This window comes from Pan paniscus, chromosome 9 (genome assembly GCF_029289425.2).
Source record: "Pan paniscus chromosome 9, NHGRI_mPanPan1-v2.0_pri, whole genome shotgun sequence".
Lineage (NCBI taxonomy): Eukaryota > Metazoa > Chordata > Mammalia > Primates > Hominidae > Pan > Pan paniscus.
Window position 1 is genome coordinate 132,217,961 of NC_073258.2, and position 20,089 is coordinate 132,238,049.

Genomic DNA, 20,089 nt, shown 5'->3' on the forward strand with positions numbered 1-20,089 from the left:
GGGTTTCTGCAGCATGGGAGACTCCAGAGACTTTAACACGCATCAACTGAAATCAAGGCTGCTCAGTGCATGTGTTGGTTTCATGGCATGGATATTTATACAAGAAAGATAAACCCTCTAGGAAGTGATTAAGAGAAAAATCAAAAGAAAGACTGAAAAGCCTGGGCCTGGAGTGACGCCCACCTACCCTTAGATACCTCCCCTGTACCTAATGGACTTGATATTCTTTGCAAATAGGCATAATCATTACTGTTTTGCAATTTCGTGAATAATCTACCCTTGGAGGGAATGAAGTTTCTTATCCTATTCTGCCAGCCTCCTCAGCCACCCTCCCTCTCCCCCAACCTATAATCTAAGGACTCTACCTCTCCACCTCACACACTATTACAGAGTTTGTTTGAGGAGCGTACAAGTGCCTTCTAGAAAGAGGCAGACTGGGTATTTGTTTAATCTAGTGCTATCATCCCTCCCCATTGGATGCATCTGAGGAAGGTGAATTACTTGGGACTGCCTCTATATCTTAAAATCCTTCCACACATCAGATAGAAAATCACTTTGCAATTATATTTTTACCAGGCACTTTAAGGCAAGGACAATGTCCCCTTCATCTGAGACCCTCTGGTGCCTGGCACAGGGCGTGGTACTTAGTAGGTATTTAATAAATACTTGCTGAGTGCATGAATGAAAGAAATTCTAGGAGGGTTTGAGATATACCTAGACTAGTGTGGTGAATGCTTTATATCCTTTTTAAATCTACTTTCTACCCTATGAGAAGGTTGAGCATATGAGAATTCAAGGGCAAAAAGAAAAAAGAATGAATTTACTGTGAAAGTCATCTAGTAAAGTTGAGTGCCTTTCTCAAAAAAAAAAAAAAAAAAAAAAAAAAGACTGACCAGTTCTTTTACTGGGGGACTTGAAAGCTTACAAAAGAGAAAGGAGGGTGGGAAAAAGGAGGGAAGGGAAAACACTTTCCCCACTATAGGGAGGGCTGGAACTGTGAACAAAAGCCCTATGATTCACCCAAGAATAGAAGCTTAAAGGACTCCAACTACATGCCAAGGCGCCAGAGGTCCTGCCAGCCTCAGCTCATGTGGGGCATTTGCCCTTTGATGCAGCCAAGAAACGGATTTCAGCAGCAAATGGTGACCTTAGAACAGCTGTGCTGGAGGGCCAACGACCCCCTTAACCTCACCCTGACCCTAACTCCCTCCCTTCCTAAATGCTAAAGGGAGCAAATGAAAGAGTTAATGATTAGACTAGAAAAATCAAGACTGTGTTGTCCGTAGAATTACTTATCAGAAAAAAATATGGAGGCAATTAAGGAAGAAATGTAAACTATACCTTGCTAGAGGTGGGAGAGAAGGGAGAACAGTAGTGGGAGGTAGGGATGACCAGTGAGCACAGAGATGATGGAGGCTTCTGCAATAGATCGCTCAGCACACACTCAGTGCCTGCCATGAGCAACGGCTTCTCTGGCCACCATTTAAAGGGAACCTGTTATTTCCACTTCATAGATGAGAAAGCTGAGGCTTTGGCAAAGCCGAGTGACAAGACCAAGGCTCCACTGCCAGACCAGAGCCAGAATTTTTAATTCTTTTAGACAGGATCTCACTTTGTTGCCAAGGCTAGATGCAATGGTGTGATTATGGCTCACTGCAGCCTTGATCTCCTGAGCTCAAGTGATCCTCCTACCTCAGCCTCCTGAGAAATAGCTGGGACTATAGGTGCATGCCACCATGCTCTGCTAATTTTTTGGGGGGCGGGGGTGGGGGTAGAGATAGGGTTTCACCTTGTTGCCCAGGTGGATCTCAAACTTCTGGGCTCAAGTGATCCTCCTGCCCCAGACTCCTAAAGTGCCGGGATTACAGGCATGAACTGCTGTGCTCTTCCCAGAATCAGGATTTAATGCCAAGTGTGTCAGATGTCATTGCAAAGTGTAGTGAAGTGGAACTTAAGAAGGGAAGGAAACACTTTCTTTTATCTTTCTTGATGTTTCTCTTTCACTATTGCAATTGTAACAGCTTTCTCTGAGCTGTTAAGACTGCCTGTTCTCTTGGCATAGAACTAAAATAAAACTAAACATAAGCCAACCTGAGTAATTAAATATTTATCGAATTTCTACTATGAGTTAGGAGTGTTACTCTGAGCTGGGGATACAAAGTGAGTAAAACACTGAGGTAGAGGGTTTTCATAAGATGCAGGTGAAATGCTTTAAGAAAACAAGTACGGGAACATTAAGTCTTCTGATAGGAGGGGAATTAACTGAAGCTTCTGCAATAAGCTGATATTTTGGAGGGCAAGATAGGGAATGGCATTTCAGACAGAAGGAACCGCATGCACAGAAGTGTGGAGTCTGACAGCTCCTGCATTTCAAGTGCAGGGATTCCTCCAGGCTGTTTGCTGGGGAGAAAGGAAAGGTCATAGTCAGCCTGCAAGATCTGCTGCCTTCATGTATGTGTGTTGCTTGGTTTTTGGAGTAGTGGTGTTTGTGGTGATTTTCATTTATTGTAGTAAAATATACATAACATCAAATTTACCACTTTAACCATTTTAAAAGTAAAATTTACTGGCATTAACTACGTTCACAGTGTTGCACAACTATTACAACCGTCTCCAGAATTGTTTTTAAATCATCTCAAACAGAAAATACATCCCCATTAAACAAGAACTCCCCATTCTCCACCCCACTCCTCTAGCTCCTGGTAACTTTCTGTTTCTCTGAATTTGCCTATTCTAGGCATTTTATGGAAGTGAAATCATTCATTCGTCATTTTTAGCTGGCTTGTTTCATTTAGCGTAAGGTTTTCAAGATGTATCTATGTTGTAGCAGGTATTGGAACTCTACTCCTTTTTGTGGCTGAAAACTCCTCCAGTGTATGCATATATCACGTCGTGATCATCCACTCCTCTGTCATAGACACTGGGTTGTTTCCACTTTGGGGCTACTGTGAATAATGCTGCTATGAGCACTGGTCTACATGTATCTGTTCAAGTCCCTGCTTTCTATTCCTTTAGGTGTATACACAGAAGTGGAAGAGCAGGGTCAAATGGTAACTTGACGTTTCATTTATTTGAGGAACTGCTAAGCTGTCTTCCACAGCAACTGCACCATTGTACATTCTCACCAACAATGTACAAGGATTCTGGTTTCTCGACATCCTCAGTAGCACTGACTGTTTTCTATTTTTCTTTTTACATAACACATTCTAATGGGTGTGAAGCACTATCTCATTGTGGTTTTGATTTGCATTTCTCTAATGATCAGTGATGCTGAATGTTATTTTCATGTGTTTATGGCCTGGTATGTATCTTTTCTTGAGAAACGTCTATTCAAGTCCTTTCCTCTTTTTTAAGTTGAGTTTTTCATTGTTGTTTTGTTGTTGAATATATAAGTTGTGACTACCAGGAGATCTAGTATTGGAACAAAATGTCACCAATAAAGGTGCAGGCTTATTTTTGTTTAAGTTTAATAAAACACAGCTCTGCCTTGCTGAGATGTGAGACTGAAAAAAATATTTAAATAATTTTTATTGTTGTTGTTCTTGTTCTTGTTCTTATACATTTTCCTGAATAAGTGACTCTTCTAGACTCCCCCATGGCCAAAAGTAATAAAACTCATAGCAGAAGTGGGAATGGCAAGCTAAATAAAAACCCAGGAAAACCACTGCAAAACCGTCTGCAGATGTAAATCATACTTTGTGAAAGCCATTGGATTAGAAACACATTATCCTTGTCTGATTCGCTCACACCCACATGTTCCTAGTAAGCGTCGAGCGTGATTTACACCCTGACATTTAAGGAACTGGGAAAGGGTGATGCTGCGCGGCCTTGATAAATGCCTTTCTCTATGTCTGTTACACCAGCCCAGGAGAGAATGGGGTAGACGTCTCCATCACTGAAATGGGGGGCCTGGGCCTTCTGTTTAAATGGCTTCTCTGCCCAGCCCTGACTCAGTCAGGAAAAGCAAAGTAGCTGCTTGGCCCAATGACTATAGCCCAGGATTGGCAGATCAGAATTTCTGGCTTCAAATCCTCACCTGCCCATGTTATTGAGGTGGGCTCGGAGCATCCCTTCTGTGAAATGGGGGCAGGAGTCATGGCTACAGGATTGTTTTATGCTTCCTGTGAAATAAGGCAGGTTCTACATGCATAGTCAATCTGCCAGGAAATACAGTTGGAGAGATAGATGCTGCAGGAGGAAAGAAAGCTCACAACAAGGGGAGAAAAGGCTACAAGCAGCCACGCAGACATTGAAAAACAAACCGCAGGTTTTGTCCAGCAACAAAAGCCAATGATATCTAAGAACTAGAAGTGTATTTGCTGTGTTTTCCCATAGATTTGAAGCCCCCTGTCCCACGACACAGTCTTCCCCACCCAGGGAGGGATCCAGGGACGCGTGTATTTCTCCGTTCACCTCTCATTCCTCGCTGGGCCTTGGCATTTCCAGGCAGCGCTGCTCCATAAACACTCATCCTAATGGCTCCTCTGGGGTCTGGAGGGGGGCGGTTAGCTGCATTCGTGAATTCAGCATTCAGTCCCTCATATCCTTCAATTCAAGTGAACAGCTGGCAGTAGACAGTGATAGCAAGGAAAGAAGCCACCACTTTGTTGGATGTTTCCCTGAATAATAAGTGAACTGCTTACGACATTTCTGAGAGCATCCAAACAGCCATCACCCAGCCACGGCCACGACCAGGCTACTCAGCAGGGGGAGCAGCCTCTCTAGAGTTTGAAACATGGGTGAAGTGGAAGCTCTCCTGATGCTCATGGATATGAACACTAAGACATCAGACCAGACACACATGCACGCACACGTGCACACACATGCACACACACACACACGCACCCCACACACTTTAGAATTAAGTTTTAATTATTAGCTTGTGAAGCATCCCTGAATCTTGGTCCCCTCCTCTTTAAGATGGGGGTAACACCTTACCAACGATCTCCTGGTAACATTAAATAGGGCAGCATGTGAGACAGTCTGTGGTACATCGTAGGTGTTCAAAAATGTTTAGGCCTTTAGCTTCTCACCCAACATAAAAGAAAATCTTGTGCTTGTTCCTTTGCCCAGATAACAAACCTTATTCTGATATTTTGGGGACAGCACAGGACTGGAAGAAAAAAAGAAACTTTTCTAACCATCACATTGATTTCCCTTTTGGGCACACACAGCCATTACTGAAAAGTCACTTGCTGAAATGGTTGTACTGTGGCCTCTGCAGGAAGAGGGGTGTGCTAAGGCCAAGCCAGGCTGCTGGAGTGCCTGGAGCACAAAGCCCTTCTGAGCATGCTGAGCCCTTGATGACTGGCGTGGACTCGGCCCCCACTCTCTGCACAATCATGCGGCACAAATCCCTGTATTTTCAATGGAAGGAGCCGCTCCAGTGGCGCTGAAGAAAGAGGGAAAAAATCCTTTTCTTGCAGGCAGGTTTGCTCTGCAACCACCACTGAAGGTGTTTTAAAATTCACATTGAGTTTGCCTCTCAGGTCCTTGATGCTGCTCGCGGAGGGAAGGTAAACGAAGGAGGCTCGTTCGTCTGCGTGCCATTGTGTCTAGGGTGGTCCCGGGGACAGGTGTTAGCTCTCTGGGACAGCCAAAGCACGATGGGCCCTCAGCAGAAGGAGGACTTAATTAATCGGTGCATTGATTGAGTGCCTACCGTGAGTCAGGTGCTGTGCTGGTGGAGGCAGGGGAACAAGGCACTATCTTGTCTTCCGGCATCTTAAATTCTAGCCAAGGGTGTAAACAGTTATATGGCAATAAAAGAAATAAATAACAACTCAAATCAATAATATGGGAAATGTCACACTATACTCTGGTCCATGATTGAAACGGAGAGGACATTAGGGGCTATGGGAAGAGATCAGTTATTAGCTGCTTCCTGCAGGCCTCTGACCATAAAACAAGCAAATATTTCTAAGGACCCCCTATGCTCATCGCCTCGTCTGATGCTATTTTGAAATTCTTGTCAGTCTGTTAACTGCTATGCAAATGGCATAAAGGTTCTTATGAGAATCCCTGTCCCCTCCCATTCCAGGTGCGCAGGCTTCACACTTAAGTCCTCAAAGGAAAGAAGGCAAACATTGCAATTACCCCAAGAGGAGCTTAGCATGCCACATGCTCTGTGTGTATCTCCCTTGGAACAGTTATCACAGAGCCTTGATTCTCACCTGCCTCCCTCATGCGACCACAGACTATTCAAAGAAAGGGCCTGGTCGAATCTGCTTCTGTAGCTTCTCCTTGGCCACCGCTTGGGATAATGACTGACACGTAGAAACCACGCCGAAAACGTGGTTGAACGAGTGCTTATAGAATGCTGCTGACTTACTGTGTTGCCACTGGCATATAGGTCTGACATCCATGGAAGAACTGCTAAGAGTGGACAATGTTTTGCCAGAAAGAATGAATGCTTCCTTGTCAAAAAGCCAGTATTGTAACAGAGGTGTGGGTTGGGTGGTTGGGTAGTAGCACTCACCTTATTTCCACTTTTCCTCAATAGAATAACTTGCGGGGTGGGGTCTGTGTTTAACCACATCTTCCCTAAGGCAGTTCCAGTAGGCAAATGGGTACTTGCACCCCAACAGCCATAGGAGGAGGGTTCTTGTTCTTGTTCAGGTTGGGCAGAAGAGATGGGCAGGGGTACAAGGTGGTAAAGTGCAATGTACTTGTACCCCTAAAATTTCCCATGCCTGCTATGTGAATGCTGTCCAGCCCTGATGGCAAATCAGAAAAGTGGATGCCCAGGAGAGAGCAAACCAATGGCACATGAGCAGACAGCACCAACAATGAGCACCCACTACATTTACTCAGCATCACCCTGGTTACTGGGGGACGTGCACATAGAGTATGGAGCCCACAGGTAGTGAGTGCTTTATTAGAGTTTGTTAAGTAAACATGTAATTACATAGAAGATAAACTAAAGTTTTTATTATTTTTATATGAAAGTTATCAAAGATACAGAAAAGATGAAAGATTTTTACAGTTAATACCCATAAACCCATCACTAGATTCTACAATTAACACTTAATTTAATTCTCTTTATCAGAAATTTACCTATCTGCTACTCATCCATCAATCTGACACTTTTGATTGTATAAAGTTAGATTCTACTTGAGGAAACATGATGTATACGCATGAAACAATTACTCGGTATTTTCTAGGACAACGCTAAATAGTGAGACAGAGGCACACTCCATCTGGATGGAGTTAAGAAGGTGATCATCCGTGAGGAATAATATGTTCAGAGACTGTTTCATGGAGGAAAGTGGGCCTGGAAGAATGTACAAGATTTGGGTAGGAAAAGGGAGAAAGGGTGGTCTTTAGGTGTGCGGAGTCATATAAATAATGCCTGGGGGGACCCAGCCCAGAGGAAAGGTGAGTGACATCCCTCTGCCCAGTGTTACACCTGGCTTCCGGCCAGCCTGAGGCTGTTCTGGTGCCCGTGGACTCAGACCACCCTCATCATCCTAAACATCACCGACCTGGGGGATGAAAGCTCAGTGTGAATGCCTCCGAGGCACTGCAGACCCTGAGGGAGCTGGGTGCCTCTCTTGCTGAGTGACTCATAGTAGGCATTCAAGAGAAAGGTCCACGGGGATGAGCTTCCTCATCTAGAGTGAAGTTTAAAAAAAAAAAAAAGAAAGAAAAATTGAGTTGGATATGTGTGAAACATGGGAAATTGAAAAACAAAAAGGAAATGAGTGAATTTGAGGCCCCATCTTGACAACCCCTGATAAAGACCAGAGAGCTTGTCTGCCTGTCTCCCAAGCAGGGGCAGTAACATAGACCTGACTGAAAGCAACACGTGAGCCTGAGGAAGAGCTGCCACCTTCCGGTGGGGCACCCACAACAGACAGCTGTGCAGGGTAGAAACAACTTGTGCGTCCGGGGCTGACAGAGCCGCTGAACAACCACATCTCCTCGCAGGTGCCATCTTGGGAAGAGGCTTCCGAAGATCAGCTTTAAAAGGCTCTTATTACTTAAGGTCCTTCCTGGGACATTTGCTGGTAATGGGAGTCAGATGCAATCCTCGCTTGTGCTTAAAAGGCAGACAAGATGGTGCAGAGCAATTACTGAGTATGTCTGCACAATTTTGAAAACCAGCTACCTGTCCCTTGGCAGGAGAGGTTTTGGCTGCCTGCAGCTGGAATGCTCTACCTTGCCTTTGTTTTTCTCTTTTCTTCCGCTGTCTCCCAGCACCGCCCTCCCAATTCACCTGCATTGTTTCTACCTCCTTCCAGTCACTGCACTAAGCATGGATTCCGTCTGTTCGGGGCTCCCTGGTGAAGGAACACACACCTTCACTCTGCAGTGGTCACCCAGTGATGACCAGCACACAAGCAGGTGACCCTGTACTGACAGAACAAAGGACAGCTGTCCTGTGAGTGGTCCAGCCATGCTCGGGCCGGGAGGAATTCATGCAGCATACAAGAGGGATAAGCACATTCATTTTGTGACGCAGCCTCTGTGTACTTTGTCAGCAAAATGGAGAACACTCACTATTTTCTCTGGCTTTTAGGATTTCCATATTTATTGCTTGTTTGCTACCACTGGGGAGAAGGGAAGAGGAGAAAACAACAACTTCCTTCATTTGAAATTTTAAAACATGAACATGTGAGGTTTACCCTCCCTCCCCTGTCCCCCTGCAATTCCAGCAATGCACAGGACTGTAGAATGTTACAGCTGGAAGCCCTTGAGAAATCTAAACAATAGTGCCTCATTTCACACGCGAGAAAATCACAGGCAGGAGGTGAAGGGGCATGGTCAAAGTCACATACCTAGTTAGTGGCAGCCCTGAGACTAGCATTGGTGTCTGCAGAATCTTATTTTTCTTATTGCTGTGCTATGTGGGTTCTGTTTCTGTTCAAGTCAAGAATCCTACCATGTGTAGGAGATCCTACTCTGTATATGGTACTGTGCAAGAGGCTATCCACTACCTGCTTTAATCCTGCCAGTGCCCCGCTGGGGTAGGATTTACTTCCATCGGTTCAGTTGTTATAGTTAGTGCCTGATCACGGGGCTGGAGAAGCTCTGGAGCAGAGCTCAGGCAAAGGCTGTTGGTGCTCTCTGGACTGTCCTGTCCTGTAAAGGTGGACATACAGGATAAACACGAAGCAGTAAGTAGCACAGTGCCTGGCACGCAGGAACACACTAGTTCTTTGTTAAAGGGCAAGGTGGGAATGATATTGGTCAATGGGTACAAAATTTCAGCTAGAGGGAATAAGTTTTTAAGATCTATTGTACAGCATGGGGACTACAGTTAATAATGTATTGCACATTTCAAAATTGCTAAGAGAGTAAATTTCAAATGTTCCCACCATAAAAATAAGTATGTGAAGGGATTAGGCATGTTAACTTAGCTTGTCTGTTTTTTTTTTTTTTTTTAATTTTTTTGAGAAAAGGTCTTGCTCTGTTACCCAGGCTGGAGTGCAGTGATGTAATCACAGCTCACTGCAGTCTCTACCTCCCAGTATCAAGCAAGCCTCCCACCTCAGCCTCCTTAGTAGCTGGGACTTCAAGTGCATGCCACCATACCCAGCTAATTTTTGTTTGTTTGTTTGTTTTTGTAGAGATGACGTTCTACAATGTTGCTCAGGTTGGTCTTGCACTCCTGGGCTCAAGCAATCCTCCTGCCTCAACTTCCCAAAGTGGTAGGATTACAGGCATAAGCCAAAAAGCCAATCCATCAAGGAGCCAGGAAGGCTTTGCAGAAATTCCTTCTGGAAGAATTTCAGCCAATAGCCAATATTGAAGGAATTAGAGGGAAGGTATTTCAGGCAGAATGGAGAGGAAGAATCAGGATGTGTTCAGGGAAGAGCATGTAGGCGAATGTGAATGGGGATGAACGCTTGTGCACCAATAGAGAAAAGTGGGGCTGGAAAGGGGTTCAGTAATTTATGGGATGATATTAATTAGGGCCCATCATGTTTGGGGCACTCTTGTAGGCCTGTGACTTAGCAGACAAGGATGGGAAGCACCTACTCACACACAGATAATGCCGTGATGGCCAGGGCCTGAGAGCCTAATTCCATGGGACCATTTGAGGTAAGACCTGAATGACAAGAAGAAGTGGGCTCTGAGAAAAATCAGGTCCAGAGAGCTCTCCAGGCAAAGGAAAGGAAAGCAAAGGGCTTTGAGGCAAGAACTAGAGACCCTGTGGAATGAATAGAGGTGGACTTACCAGCAGGAGAGGAGCTGGGGCACGGGAGTGGAGGTGAGACCAGGCAGAGCCTGCAGTGCACTGCAGGAGGTTGAACTGTATCTGAGCTACTAGGAGAATGAGAGGCCCTATGTTATCTGGCCTCTGCCTCTATCCTGGACCTCATCTCCATGGGAAAAACTCATCTCTGTTTGTGCCCAAGACTCTTCCGGTTTTAGCACTGAAAGTCTCAAATCCAAGGAACACACGAAGTTCCAGGCAGGCGGGCAGTTGGTCACCTTAGCTCCCTCCTCATCATTGCTCACTACGGTCCTGTCACAACAATGTGGGAACATGCTGTGGAGTCCCTTAAAAAGCTCTGGCTGATTCATTAGAAAATGTATGGCAACTCAACATTTCTGAAAACAGGACTAACATAATTGAAGCTATTTAAGCTTTTTTTTTTTTTGAGACGGAGTCTCCCTCTGTTGCCCAGGATGGAGTGCAGTGGCGTAATCTCGGCTCACTGCAACATCCGCCTCCTCAGTTCAACTGATTCTCCTGCCTCAACCTCCCAAGTAGCTGGGACTACAGGCGTGTGCCACCATGGCCAGCTAGTTGTTTTATATTCTTAATAGAGATGGGGTTTCACCATATTAGTCAGGCTGGTCTTGAACTCCTGACCTCATGATTCACCTGCCTCGGCCTCCTAACATATTGGGATTACAGGTGTGAGCCACCATGGCCAGCCAGCTATTTAAGCATTTTTTAAAGATACTGACAACCTCCAAGGCCATTCAACTTACATAAAAATGCCTTTCTGTGGAAATTTGGGCATTCCTTTGGCTATGGAGAGGGTAGTAAGTCAATTGGCATGGCTGAATATAAAAAAGATCTTCTCCGTCCAGACGTTTCTGTTCACATCCTCTTGTGCAGCATAGTTTGGAATATTTCATCTTCATTCTTCAAGACTTAAAGGTGTATCACTACAGTAAGCAGAACTTAAAGGAACAGGCCTTTGCATGGCAGCCCAGCTGAATCTGCACAAGGCCCTTATCTAAAGCCAGTTGTGAGAGAAATACAGTAGCCTCTGTGCTCATTACCTCTAGAATTGCATTTTCTAGCTTCTCATTAGGAAGCGGTGACATCAGAATAGGACCCTGCCCCTTTAAGAGTCTTTCCCAAGATAATGGGATTCATGATCTCACAGTCACATAAATCACTGCCAGCCCCCTTAAGTCAATTCATATTTCTGTAGTTCGTTAGTGGCACGAGAGGAAATTGCATTTATTATAATTGCCTCTAATTGCACCAGATTAGTGATTACAATTATTGATGGCAGCTGATTATTCATTAGGCATCAAATCAATCCCCGTGCTTCTTCATTACTCGAAACAGTAACTCTGATGAGAGGTCTAAAGGAGGCCATGTCCACCCTTTCCCCTAAATGGCAGGCTGCCTCCCCGTGCTGCCTCGAAACAAACACCTGAAAATAATTTAGGACTTAAAGTACAGAGAACCATCCCTCGCCTTCCGCCATGTAATGCCTCATCCCGAACCCAGCACTAACTGATGAAATTATGGAAGCTGTTAAACATCACCAAAGACTATTTGGAGGTCCCAGAATGCTCCAGAATTGCTAGCTTTTCCTGGATGCCCTTCTTGGTTGCAAAATGAAAATTTCAGAGTTTCCTGGGTTACTTCTGGAATATATGTTACCTACAATACATAAAGAGAGTAGACCTTACAGCCACACAGGCCAGACTTAAATGAGCTATGTAAACCTAGTCGATTTTGTGAGCTATGTAAAGTCAGTCAATTTTGTGAGCTATGTAAAGCCAGTCAATTCGTGTGTGAATTTTTGGGAGCTATGTAAAGCCAGTCAATTCACATGTGAATTTTTGGGAGCTATGTAAAGCCAGTCAATTCACATTTGAATTTTTGGGAGCTATGTAAAGCCAGTCAATTCACGTGTCCTGTCTAAGCTGTAGAATAGTTGCTAGATTGTGCATAAATAAGCAATGAGATCTCTGCTTCTCTTGTTCACCATCAGAGTCTATCATCTAAAATAGGGCCTGTAGAGAAAAGAATACAATAGCCATCTAAGCAGTTAAATACCTACCTGCAGGGGTTGTGATGATGGCTGAATTAGATAACATATTTAAGACTTTGTGTTGTACTAGGTAAAAACTAGTTGCTCAATTAGCATCAATTCCTCTCTCCTCTACTTCCTCCATGCTATAACATCTAAATTTATATCCTTTATCCAGTGTGTCTCTTTATACATAGGCTCAATGTTAACTAAATTTATCTTTTTGGTGTGTTCTTCTTGGTGAACATCAGTATATATGTAATAGAAGTGCAGCTTCTGGAAGACTGTTGCCTCATTTACTGGTAGCTACAGCATGCCAGGCACCAGATCTAGAGGGTTAGAGAGATCAACAGAGCATAAGTATTGATCTTGAACAGCTGACAACTAAATGGGAATGACTGTCCATTCTATTTCCACGTGTTGTTTGCATTAAAGGAATATCCAAGTTCTAATGAGCCCACAGGGGATGGAGAGACCTGGCACAGCTCGGAAGGTCAAGAAGGCCTCAGAGTTAGCTTTTGAGATGAGCCTTGAAGCTGCGTAAATTTTTCCAAATGCCTAACAGGTCACTAGCCTTCCAACACACCATGAAGCCCCTGAAGAGACAAGAAGAGAGAAATGAGCATGTCTTCAGAGCTACACTGTGAACTTCTAGGTGCTTGATACATGAAGACAGTGACAATGTTAAGTGCCGTTTTCCAGACGCTCCCACGGGTAAAACTTCTGTAACTAAGCGAACTTTTCTTCTCTTAGCCACTGACATCTCAGAAATGTGGCGACATCTTGAGGTTTTCCTCTATGAAGTTCTGTGAAACCTTATGCTGCCTTTGGTGACACAGAACCCTAACCTATCCTTTCCCCAAATTCCCAGCTGACCCAAATGTACCCCCTATTCTAGCACCCACATTTATCAGCTCCCTCTACTTCTCACATTCCCCCCTACTTCCACTAGTGAGTTAGTTCAGGAGCCTAAGTGTCTCCAGGTAGCAGAGACATTCAGAGCACACCATTGTCTATACCGATGCAGGATTTCCTGAAAACCAGGGAGGGAGGGAAGGAAGAAAGAGCCTCTGGGTGAGGAGGTGTGCAGCCTGGCTCTTTGTCAAGTCTTTGTCCCACGTGAGAGTCGGTGCTAATTTCCCTGGTTGCTTAGGCTTGAGCCCTGTAGTATGTCTGACCTACACCCAGATCCTCTAGGGATGTAAGCACAGTGATTCCCAAAACAATCCAAAATATGAGGCCCATAGCCTGGAGAACATGTCCCTGGTGCCCCTTCCTCTGGACGCCTTCCTTGCCCACATGGTTGCCAGTTACGCTGCCTCCCAGGGAGTTGAGGATGAACACGTGACTTCTCTTAGCAGAGTGAACGTATCTCCTACCTTAAGTCTCTTGTGCATCCTACTTGTGAGCCAGTTGAAACGCTGCCATTTTCTCCAGAGACTCCTCTCTACATCAAGACCATGTAACCATGCAGGAAGAAATCAATCTTCTTTTCTAGCTAACATGTTCCATTACCTCCCATTTTCAAAACTTCCCATAAAGTGGCAGTCTCCTCTCTGAAGGCTGCTCTTTTAGACAGGAAATACGCAGGGATAGCATCACTTCCAGAGAAACAAGAGAACAGACTGATAGATCAGAACACCAGATAATGTCTTCCCTTTCTTGGCAACGGTACATATCCCTAACCTCTTTCCCAAGACCCACAGAAGAGCAGGGTCTTTCCTGAAGGGCAGCAGGACACTGATCCACTGTCTTGTAAAGGAAGTTGTGTTCAGTGATTTTCTGATTAGGGAGAAATGTGCTACAGCCAGCACCAGAGGAAAGCTGTCTGGTGATCAAAGACCTTGGGGGTTTTCCTGGGCTACTTTTGGAGGCTGCCCAAAGCCTGCTAGCAGCTCCCACGTGAGCTGGGGAGAGGCTCTGCTTCCCTCTACTCCAGCACAGCTTCCCCTAATTCTGAACTTTCAGAGAAGCACAGGTCCGAGCGCTCTCCCTTGCCCAGTCCTTCATCAGCTGGTGCCCGTAACCCTGCATCATCCTGGTAACAGTTGGTAAACGAGTCCCAGTCTAGCCGCTTATGCAGGATGGTTGTGCAGTAAGAACCTTCATCCTTATGGCAGGCACATTAATGCCAAGTTTGCTCATTCTAATTAATAACAGTCAGTAAACACCAAAGAGAGCTAATGATGATTACAGGCCACAGCTCCTGCGTGTTAGCAAACACACCAGGCAGGTGGCCTCTTGTCTCTTCCCAGGAAAGAGGCTGGGTCCTCTTCTTGCAGAGATGTCTTGCCTCCTCAAGGCCCCTACCACCATATTTAGCAAATCTTGGGTTACTTCTCAGCCTGGAAAAGACCAAGATGCATGCAGGTCAGTCCCATGGAATGGATCATGGGCTGACTTCAAGATTAGAGGACTAAAGAAGCAGGACCTTTGATCTTTTAGGGTTTCCAGGCATCTCTTTCTGGCACTTGGAATAAAACAAATTTTTCTTATTTAAAAAATATTTTTTCCAATTTCAAAGTAATATAATTTGCTTCAAAAAATTAAAATACTACAGAAGCATATAAGAAGAAAGGGTGAGTCTCCCTTCGTCCTCTGGGGAAGAGGGATTCAGTGCCTGGTTCGTTTGTCTACAGTTTTCATCTCCCCTACCTCCTCTTCTTTCTCCAGCTCATATTTCTATTCCTGGTACACAAAGCTTCCCATTCTACTACAAATTATCCCTGTTGTGAATCCTTTATTCCCCATTTGGCTAAGCCTTTACTCATCCTCTATCCCTAGATATTTTTTTTTTTTCTGACTCAAGGATTCTGCCTATGGTAATATTTCCTGTGACCCTGAAGGCAAAATGAGAGTTCAACTCCATGGTGGCACTAGGATATCTCATCTTGGAATGTTTTCTTCTCTGAGTTCCAGGGGTTGTGGCAGTTAAATATAATTACATCCACTTCCCGTCATTCAGATATGAACCTAAAGTTGGAGAATGTTTTATTTCCTGCTCCACAGCCCTGGGCATACAAGGACCTGTGAAGAGTGGACGTGTGAGTCTGACAGAGCCTCCTGGGGGCGCCGCTTGCTCTATGTTTTGAGCCCTCCAGGCGAATCTCTGGTCATCGAATCAGATAACTTGATGGCAGTGGGTGGAGGTGGTTTGAGGAATAGGACAGGCCGCGGTGGTTTCAGAATCTTACCAATAGCTTGATCATTTTCTGAAGGACCCCAGACCCCTCTCAATCTGTCATTATTTTTGTTGTTCTTGTTAATCCCATCCTTCTTTTTACAAAAATTTAGCCCACTGGGCTACAAGGGTAATATGTCTTCTATCACTGTCACTGCAATTCAGGTAATATTTTCTTTCTCGTTGGACTGTTAACTGTATCCCACTGGAACCCATTCTCTGAGAGTTTAAGAATGAAAAGAATGTAAATAAACAGTGAAAATGGGTATCATTTCTAAGGATGTTTATAAAGTGATCCAAGCAGATACTCAGGTATAACCAGAATGGCTTATCTTACCATCTTTTTAAATGCATGAGACCTTTTCCCTCTGTTTCTTAGTCTTTTTCTTTTTCTTTTTCTTTTTTCTTGAGTCTGTCTCCTTTTCTGTGTGTATTAGCTTTTCCTCCATTTTTTTCTCCTTGATGACTTTTTTTCTCTCAGCTTTCTCATTCTCTTTCCTTTCCTTTTAGTCACAATAAAGAAGTGAAGGGCATTTTCAAGTTTGGTTTGGTTCATTAAATGCATACATCCAGATGTATGGATTTATTCATCCATACATCTATCCATCCACCCATTTATTCCATCAGCATTCACTGAGCATCAGTCTTCTTGACATCAGTCTCTTTGCTAGGTTCTCAGAATAGAGAGCTGAACAGTTGATCCCTGCTCTCAAGCCATACTGAATCAACAAAGGGAGAGAGACATGAAATCAAAGAAACTATTAAATCCATGAAGGACACAATGGGAGTTTTAAGAAGGTGATGAACAGGTCTATGGGGACATGTTAGCGAAACTTCCTAAAGCAAGTGACCTTTGGGCTGAATATGAAACTGAGTTGAAGGTGTCGTCAAGTAGAGGAGGGGCAGGGGCCTGGGGAGAAGATAGATTTTTCGGCAGAGGGACCTGCAATGCCTTCATGCAAAGAACATTTGAATATCCGAGCCTTATCTAACCTGGCTGGGAGGGTAACAGTGACACTTGACTCAGGGAATGACTGCTGACTTTGTTCATCAGAACCCAGCTGTGTATGGGTAGTCAGCTTAGAAAGTGGGAGGGGGACCTTTACAGGTTACCTAATACACTGCTGTGGAATTTGAATTTTTATACTGTGAGCATCATTTACTTTTATCGAAAGAAACACTAATAATTTATAGCCTCATGCACCATGTTCCAGTGTCAGGTCTTTTCCTTTTAGCAAGCAGGGAGATAGGAAAGGTTTGAAGCGGGGCAATTGCATGCTTCAAGTTTTGTGACTGAAGCTTTGTTTCCTATCCCTGCGCTTTAAAATAGGTTGAGTATAAGCTTTCTGTATGCATCTGTAACAAACTAAACCCGGTTCTTCTTTGCCTCAAAATAACCCTGGATTGATTTTATCTTTCTCTTGGTCCGTGATCCTTGATACAAACAAGGTTCCCACGGCCCCGTTAGCCATTCCACTCTATCCCTGGCCATTGTCCTGTTTCCCTGGCATCCCATCGCAAGAGACCTGCTTTTACTTTCACATTCTGCACAGCAGGGATTTCTGCAAAAACTGAAAAATTGCCTATCAATCCCTGGTCAAAGTCAACTATGTCATGTTCTGGGACTCAGGAGGACAGCCTGTGCTTACCTTCCTGCACTCCACTGGTGCACCAAGCTGTCCTGCTCCTCTCCTTCAGAGCTTTTCCATTTGACTTCACCTTGTTCCCGAGCAGTGAGAGAGACCCAGCAGCCTCTGCAGCTGCCTGGACCACTGGGGGAATGTAAATGGAGCAACCACATAAACGAGGAGTGACAAGCACCACGCTGAGCTCTCTGCAAAGCTGCCCAGTGACCCTAGGAGGGAATGAGAAATAAATTAGCCTTGGGGTTTGTGAGGAAAGCAGGAGGCCCGGAAAACTCTTCCTCTTTCTTTCCATTGCTTCTCAAACTGTACCTTTTGTGTCCTTCTAAATCCATCTACCAGGACTCAGGAGCCCGCAGGTGTTCCCCCAGGCTAGGCTGTCTTTTCCTTGTCCCTAAACCCCCTGAGTTCCTTCCCTCCCTTTCCATCATGCCTCTGAGTTACTGTTCTATGGTGCCCTCCTCCAGCCTCCTCTTCCAAGAAGCCCTCTGTGGTGACCAGAGCAAGGTCAGAGACAGAACCAGATCCATGCACATATGTGACTTTCCACAGGTCAGAATTTTATTGATGTTATTTCAGCCATGACCTACATGGAGTTTCCAAGGTGGTAATTATTCTTACTATGTCTCATTCACTGGGTAGTCAGAGGCGTGAGCACACAGGCCCTAGCTGACCCACAAGTCAGTAAATGTTGCAAACTATATATAGTAGGATACTTAATCATTATATAAATGTTATAGATTAACATTTCCACATCAAACAAAGTAACATTTAACAAAAAGAGAAAAGGGGGTAGGAAAAAGGGGTTAATGAGCCAATCCCAGGAGAGCGCCTTGGACAGAGAGAGAATGCTGGCCTGATCCAGACGATCTTCAACGTCTTGCACGGGAAGAGACTTTGAGGTGGGCAGAGACTTCGGTGGCAGATGCCAGGCGCTAACCGTGGGTGACAGTGGGATGGCGTTCAGTGAAATGATTTTGTGGACGGTGAAGTCCTGCTCTTCTTAGAGTCCTTGTCCTCTCTGGTAAGAGGTGATGTAAAGTGTGTGTCTGGTTATGCCCTTGTCAGGTTGAGGTAGTTTCTGTTGATTAGGTGAATGTCTGGTCCTGTTGGCATGAAGCCATTTGAGATGTGAGATGGAGTTCTTTTCTAAGATGGAGTCACTTACGTCAAGAGTGACTATACTATACACCCTCTCAAAGAGTTCGCTTTTTGTTCTCTCCTAGTTCCCTCCTAGTCCCCGCAACTCCAACAGACTTGGATCCTGCACATCAATCTTATCTCCCTTTTTGAAAATCCTTGAAGGGGAGCCAGGATTGATAAATCTTTGGCATCTCTCAACCCTCATAGCACAGTGCTAGGCAGTAGGTGGCTGATTAGCCAATGCCTAGGAGGCGTCCGAATAAGATTGCAAGCTTGTTTTCAATCATACCAAGAAGAGCAGGAACTTGCAAGGAGACAGAGGGGCTCAAACTCATCATCTACCACATAATAATTAGGTGACCTTGGGCAAGTTCCTGAATTTCAATGAGCTGCTGTTTCCAGAACTGTGAAATAGGGATAATAATACTTCTCTGGGAATTTTAGTCACTGTTAAATTAGATATGCAAAGCAAGTAACTCAGGGCTTAGATTTTACTTGGTAGTTAATAAATCTTAGTTTCTTTTCCTTCTTTAATCTTAGCAAGAATTTTTCCCTTTGGCCACAAGCATGTTTTGCCTCCACCACCACTCTCCCCTTGTGCATTTTTCCAAGTTGATCTTATCCAGGAAAAAAACATCCCCCAGGCAGTACATCCAGGTGATGCCTCAAGGAATGAGTCAAGAAAGGCATAAAAATTATTATTTTTTTAAAAAGCCGATCTCCCTAGAAAGGAGGGGTGAAGCCTGATCATCTTTTTTTATATTCAGAGTTCTTTCTTCTCCCCAGAGACTCAGAGCTATATAAATGTAAAGTTATAATAATTATGATAACATTTAGATTAAATGTGATGCTGACAAGGCTTTTTATAAATGTAAAGTTATAATAATTATGATAACATTTAGATTAAATGTGATGCTGACAAGGCTTTATGAGATACAAAAGTTTGCTGATTCCCACTGGAATGGATAGAGCAGAGTCTGCCTTCCCCATCCTGACTTCTTTCTATTCCGATCCAGAAAGACTGCCTGTGGGGAGGGTGAGGGAGAAGGTGTGAGACTGACAAGTGTTGCTTTATTTATTTATGTGATATCTATCAAATGCACCCATTGCCTCCAGGTCTCTTAGTATATCTAAATCCAGCAGTTAGCACGTACATGGAATGAAAAGAAACAAGCCCACAGCAAACTTCCACTATGAACCAAATATTTAAGGTCAGTTACCAAATACGTGGGAATTGGGGACACTGAGACAGAAAGGATAGCAATGAGGAAACTACAATAATAAAGAACTTTATAGCCAGTGACAAGATTACACTCAAACCTGGGGGTCCTGGGAGGCAGAATTCACAGCTTATACATCCTTATTTTATGTAGGGTGCTTGTGCATATGCCATCAGTAAAAGTAGGAATGAATGAATGAATGAACGAACTACAGACAGAAAAGCTCCTCATCTCCACCATTTACTATACTTTTTAGTTCCCCACAAGCGATATCAAGAAAACATAGAAACAGTTTACAGGCCGGCTGGGGAAGAAAGCTGTATCTTTTTCTGGAATATCCTCAGATCCCATTCTGGAGTTTGACAGCAGAAGCATGGAGGCATAGAAGCTGAGGCCACTATTGGGAAGGGACCTTGTGTTTATCTGAGATGGTACCTGTGAGAACTTGACTCAGCATATTGCAATAAATTGAGTCAGCAAAAATTATGTCTAGGGTCACACCCTATATAGAAGAAACCCCAGGCACAAAATTTTTTTAATTTTTGAATTAAATTTTTTAGACAGAAAGAGAGAAAGAGTCAAAGGGTTGTCAACTGCCTACAAGATGTGGGGCACTAAGCTAAATCTTTCATACATATCATCCCACAATGACACCATGGAGTAATGATT

At 44.2% G+C, this 20,089-nt stretch overlaps 1 protein-coding gene and 1 long non-coding RNA gene across 8 annotated transcripts in view; one reads left to right on the forward strand and one right to left on the reverse strand.

The window, feature by feature from the left end:
• NTM (neurotrimin) overlaps positions 1-20,089 on the forward strand; it is a 965,686-nt gene that overhangs the window by 161,182 nt on the left and 784,415 nt on the right. The gene's annotated exons all lie outside the window — the stretch shown is intronic.
• Positions 14,817-20,089, reverse strand: part of LOC117975077 (uncharacterized) — a 37,185-nt gene continuing 31,912 nt past the window's right edge. The window contains exons 5-6 of the long non-coding RNA XR_008620304.2: positions 17,064-17,269; positions 14,817-15,917 (exon numbers count right to left, since the gene is read on the reverse strand). This is a non-coding gene — a long non-coding RNA (uncharacterized LOC117975077). The remainder of the gene's footprint in view (positions 15,918-17,063; positions 17,270-20,089) is intronic.